Raw genomic sequence first — 6,000 nt, 5'->3', positions numbered from 1 at the left:
AGGCTACAGAGATCTCATGCATATCCTAAAGTGGCCACACAGTGTACATGCTGACTAAATAGAATTTTCCCTGGTCAAACCTGTTACATTTGGTATCACCATCTTGGAATAACTGAGCATGATGAAACAGGATAGAAGATCACATTAAACCTGGCCAGAACCAAATTTTATTAATCAAAATTTAAGGGGCTTAGCAAGTTGTGCAGTCTGTGGTGCAAAGCAAGCTACAAGCTTGTACAGAATCATGCACTTGCATGTTCCCCAAATATTTCTCACAGGAGCACACTTCTGCATCCAGCTGTTAGAGCTGAAGTTAAAGAGCAGGAGTTCTGACACCCAGCTGGACTAAAGACAAAGTTGCCTTAACTGATGTTCTTCCTTTAGTGACATTCTTCTGTGACCTCAGATTTCCAGTTTCTGTATGGACAGGGAGGAAAAGAAATTTCTCAAAGTTGGAACGTGTTTACCCAGGTTGCCCCTATGCAAACTTGCCCTGGCTCAGCAATTTTATTACAAACTGAAGTCTGCAGGTTTAATCAACATTTAGATCTGGCTTGTATCAAGCTAAACTAAAATGATGGAACCAGGCATTAATGTGTGTTGGGTTTGTGCATTATTTTCCACCATTTCAACAAAAGAGGTTAAATGTTAGATAAATGCAGACATGCTCATTATGCCCCAAGTCCACGTTATTCAATGTTATTCCATGTTATTCCTCCACTGCTCAGTGGTCACAGCATCTCCTGAGCAGGACTGGGCTGCACTGAAGCTCCCGCTGCGATATCGCAGTATTCCAGCATTTACTAGGGGAACAAGCCTCCAGCTCCAGGGAGGCTTTTCTTTAATCTGGGGCAAGGAGCCCAGGTTTCATGTGCCTCGCAAGGAGCACTCGGGCTCACCTGCCCCGTCCTGCCCGCCCCCGGGGGCTCTGCGGGCCCCCCGCCTTTGTTCGGCTGGCTCCGCCTCGGCGCTGAGCCCTCCCCGCGGGGCGGTGGGAGCGGAGCGCTGCTCCGGCTCTGTCCCCTCCCTCCCGGCTGAGCCCTCCCCCTGTCCCCGCCCCGCCGTCCCTCCCGGCGCGGCGGTGGCTGCGCTCGGCGGCAGAGCGGGGCTGCGGGGGGAGCCGCGGGAGGAGCCCGCTCGCCGCTTTGTGCCGGCAGCCGCCGCAGCACGGCCGCAAAGGTAGGAGCGCTCCGGCCCCGCTCGCTGCCGCCCGGCCCGGGCAGCATCCCTGCCGAGCTCCGCGGGCGGAGAGCGAGCGCAGGAGGGAAGGAGAGGGAGGAGAAGGGTTGGATGTAGAAATGGGTTTTTCCAGCTGCTGCTCCGCTGCTGCTCCAGGCTCCCCGTGCTTTTACTGGGGGAAAAGAAAAAATAAAAAGTCTCGCTCGTTTTCTTGGCCGGGAGAGCCCATGGAAGGAGCTGGGAGGGAACCCGGTTGTCGGGCGGCGGCGGCCCCAGCCCGGGTTTGGAAGGGCAGGAGCCCGGCTGGGATCCTCCGGAGCTGCCCTCCGTCCGCCATCCCAAACTCGCATCCCTTCCCGGAGAGGCAGCGGGGGCGGCCGCGCTCCGCTTTGTACCGCTGCGGGCCGCCTTTTCTCTGCCGGCTGCGCTGGGCAGAGGGGGTCTCCCTGCAGGCTTGGCCGTTTGATCCTGTTTCATACAGCCGAGAGATTGCATCATGTTACAGTCTGGAGTCAGTCAGGGCAAAGGCGAGCAGAACCATCCTTCCAGATCCATCCCTTGGCTTCCCGGCCGACCCCTCGTGGGTTTCCTGTGGAGCGGAGGCTCGAGCTGGGGAGCAGCCTCGACAGGACAGCTCACAGCGACGAGCTTCGATTTCTTCCACTGAGAGGTTTTTTGGAAACTCAAGTGTGTCGGTTCTACGCGCGGTTTGTGTCTTGTGTAGAGGAAACTTGCCAAAGATTTAGGCGGTAGGGAAATAATGGGCGGCAAAAGAGGCGGATGAACCGAAGGCAGGAGTCGCTCCATAACCTGAGCGCTCCGAGAGGCAGGAGGTGAGTGCGTTCAGACAGGCATCCCTCGGCAGCCCAGGCATTCACCTGCCCTGAAGGACTGCAGCTGAGTAAAGGCACACTCTGAAAGGCAAGACAAGGCTCCTGTGAGAAACAGAAGTATTTAGCTTATCTCCCCTCTGGATCCTTTATGATCGGTTTGATGCAAACACTTGGTGTGCCTGTGCCTGTTCTGTTTATTGTATCACTGAAGTTTGTGGCTGAGATCCAGCTAAGAAATGATAACTCTCAAAGCCAGAGAGATCCAATTAAATACTGCACTTTAGTCTAGGGCTTCTTAAGTAGGCAGATTCTGCTGTTCTTTGTGCAGCTCTTTGTTTTGTTCCATAGGGAAAAAATGTCATGGCACGGCTTGGTTCAATTCTCAGAGGTATCCATAACAATTAATGATAATTCCTTAACTAGTCTTGCCCTTGTAGGTGCTCTGCTACTGTTTCCTCCAAGTGTTACAGGACCACTTTTCATTCATGGAAGTAATACTATTACGAACCTTTTTAGTGTGCCTTTGTGAGAATGGTCGGTGCAGGGGCACAGGGAACAGCTTGGCAGCCAGATGGATCCATCCATCAGTGCTCTCCTGTATGGGCACTTGGTGCCCTTCCGTCATCCCTTATGCCTCCTGGTGGTTTCCATGGGAAGAACTGCACAATTACTTACTTGTTCTGAACAAAACCTTTTTCCTTTTAGAGCTGGTGTAAAAGAAGAACAAATTCTACATTAGAGCCAGAGGGATTCTACATTAGAACCATCCTGCCTGGCTATAGGGCACCACATGGGTTTAAGAAGAATTTGAAATGGATTTGGAAAAGAAGGATCTACCGTTTTCTTTGTGTGTCAGCCAGTGATTGTAGTCACAAGCCGGCAAACAGAACAATGAGCAGATACTGCCTTTGGTGATATGTAGCACTGTTTGATGTTTCCTAGGAAATTTGTCATCAAAAGTCAAAGTGTTATATTGTGTTCCTGTGTCTTGGGTAGATTTTTAGATGAAGGGATTTGGAAGGTCTGGGGGGTTGAAATTGCAGTATTGAAGCAGTGCCAACGAGGAGGGGGTAAAAGGCAAGACCCCAATAGATCAACCACCCACACTATTTTAAAATTTTACAGTCTTGGTGAAGAATCATTTTCCTTTTCCTCTCCTAAAGCTCTCAGAGATACTGTGAGACATAAAACCCAAAATCAAGTATTGAAGTCTCAGTGGGACAGGCTGTATTTGGTACACGTGTGACTAATTGTGCTATTCCTTTCAGTGGTGCAAAGACTACTGCTCTAAGACCAGGAATTGTCTTGCCCTGCTGCTTGCTGCCTTCTCCCTTGTGATGTTGCCTCAGGACAAAGAGCCAGCAGTTCAGGGCTGCTTGATGTTATCTGGAGTCCACCGATTTAATTTCCATCCATTTTCAGAAGTTTTGTGTCTGATAGGTCAGTCAGTGGGAGTGTGGTATCCGGGAGCCCGCCTGGTTAACTGCTTTGTTCAAAGCTGTGCTCTTTGTTTCCTGAGGAGGGGTCGAGGAGGAGGAGGAAGGATGTACTTTATATTCATTTGCAGGAGATCTCCTGCTGAGGTGGGAGGGTGGGATGCAAGGACTTGCACCTCCACACTCCTGTACAGTTTAGTCCACTCTATGCTGTTATGGGCTAGTAACAGTAATGAGTACTGTGGCAATTTTTCAAAAAAATTATGCATCCCTTCCAGCTATGCAGTTGTGCTGGTTTTAGATGTGAATGACACCTAGCTACTGGTATGGTTCTGACTTCTCTGACTCATCACTTCATTGACAAATAGTGTTTCATCTGGCATAGAACTGTCTGTCTGGGCTGGGCAGGTGACTGTGTTACACACTCAGTAGGTGTTATTCCAGGTTAATATACTTCTAAGTTAAAGTGTTCTTAGGCTCACAATTGAATTCTTAATAGTCCAACCCAACAAGAGTAATAGAAATGTGGACTGGAGGTACTGTGAACTCTGAGCTTTTAGTGGACTTCAAAAGCCAGATCTTGAAAGTACTCCTCCATCTATAAGGGTTGTCTAGGAGGAATTAGTTTTAGGAATTAGTTTTCCTACTATGAAGCAACCTAAGCTGACCTTAGAGCAATTTAAGTTTTCAAGGCCATACCAGATGTCTTTCTGGGGAGTGTCTGCATGAAGTGATACCAAGAACAGTCTGTCAACACAGTATGAGCAGGTAGGAAGACACGTAGCTGCAATGGCACAGGGGTGGCCCTGAGCTCAGAGTGCAGGGGTTACACCAGCACAACTGTCTCACTGCACCAACCTGTCTGTGCACACATGAAAGTCTGCCTTTTGTAGTGCAGCAGTGCTCTAAAACACTGTGTGTACATTAAATTGCTCTTACTCTACTAGATGATCTTTAATGTCCCTACAACCCCAAACTGTTCCATGATACTCTGTGATCAGAAGTGAACTCTTGGCTCTCCAGGTCATAAAAGACATGCTGCTGTGAGTAATGGAAATGAGTAGTATTGCAATGAATAGTGTTCTGGGGGATATCTCACAGCAGGTAACAGTCTTTTGGGACATAATCTTTATTTTCCAGAGATATGGCAACAAATTAAAACCAGAATGGCAGAACTGCCATCAGTTTCCCCTTTGCCATCCCAGCAAAAAGTCAGTCATGACTCAGTGTGTGTGGTAAGGTTTGATTGCCAAAGGTGCTAAGCACCCTTAACACAGCAATGTCCAAATGAGCTGCTGGTGGTTACCTCTCTTAGAGTATGCCTTGGAGAATACAGGAGGCTGTGAAAAGGATAAATCAATATCTATTGTATATTTTGCCAGTGTTCATCAAGAAATCTAGGAAAGAAAGTCCTAAGAGGATTTTTTAAAATCAGTTGGATCTTGTATAGATACTGCTCTTTTTAAAAATTGATGGTGTATGTTTGGCAGTAAAAAGAGCAAACTGATAGACCTGTCTTTTTAAAATCTCTTTCCTAAACTGAAAAAGGGAAAAAAAAAAAATCAGTGTATTATTCCTTTTATGGTGACACAGTGGTGGGATTTTTTGACTATCTGGGGGATTTCTGCTGCCAACATCACTCTGCCATTATGTAGTTTTGAGCTGAGTGATAAAGACTGTCTTTCTCTAAGACAGATGTTGGTAATGGCCTTATTGTGCCAAAATCTTTGTGAGTACAAAATGCTGAATAAAAATATTTCCATCCATTAATAATGAGTGCCAAAAAAGAGTACACAAGTGGTTTCAAATTTAATCTGTAGTGTAGCTGATGTCTTGAAGATAACAAAATCTTACCCCTAAGAAATACAACACTGTATGTGAGGTAATTGCTATGAGTTACACTGAATATATATTATTTATTAGGGGACTGTCATTATATCATGCTTGTGAATTCCCCAAAGTCTCTTATCAGTGTCCTCATCACCTCTCAGCATTTATGGAAAAAAGGATTTTTGTGTCCCACTTGACTGACTGATGCTCTGGCTTGGTAGTAGTCACTTCTAGTGAGCATTCTTGCCTTGTTCATTTAAAATGAATAGACTTTGGGAACTTAGTTCATATATTCCCATTATCAGAGATAGCACTCCTTCACAGGGAATATGTACTGATATGTTATCTCAGTTTTGCAGAAGAGCAGATAGTAAAAGCTGTTTCATATGCAGCTTTCATGCTAAACTACTCTGCACTGTCTTCAAAGTATAAAACTCAATATTTGGTCAGTTGCTGTGGATAGGTTTTTAGGTGGGTTTTTTTGGTCTGTTAAAGGATGTTTAAGTATCTCTTTGAAACTTATCTCTCATCAATTACACATGCTTATGGCATTCCTGTTAGAAATTGAAAGAGAGGAGAAGGCAAGGTAAGGATAGAATTTTCCTGTTATTGGCAATTAGCAGATCGAGATTTTATTTTCCTCTACCATTTTTTGCCAGGAGCAGCTGCAAAGAGAGAATTACGCTGTGACCTTCACAGCACTTCCTAGTGCCGTCATCAAT

The 6,000-nt window shown here is 46.5% G+C and overlaps 1 protein-coding gene across 1 annotated transcript in view; it reads left to right on the top strand.

Moving 5' to 3' along the window:
* The first annotated feature begins 1,107 nt into the window (after positions 1-1,107).
* Positions 1,108-6,000, top strand: part of AFAP1 (actin filament associated protein 1) — a 115,449-nt gene continuing 110,556 nt past the window's right edge. The window contains exon 1 of the mRNA XM_033060075.1: positions 1,108-1,179. The gene's annotated coding sequence lies outside the window, so the exon portion shown is untranslated. The remainder of the gene's footprint in view (positions 1,180-6,000) is intronic.

The sequence above is a fragment of the Catharus ustulatus genome, chromosome 5 (genome assembly GCF_009819885.2).
Source record: "Catharus ustulatus isolate bCatUst1 chromosome 5, bCatUst1.pri.v2, whole genome shotgun sequence".
In the NCBI taxonomy this organism is placed as follows: domain Eukaryota; kingdom Metazoa; phylum Chordata; class Aves; order Passeriformes; family Turdidae; genus Catharus; species Catharus ustulatus.
This window is presented reverse-complemented; position numbering and strand designations above follow the sequence as displayed.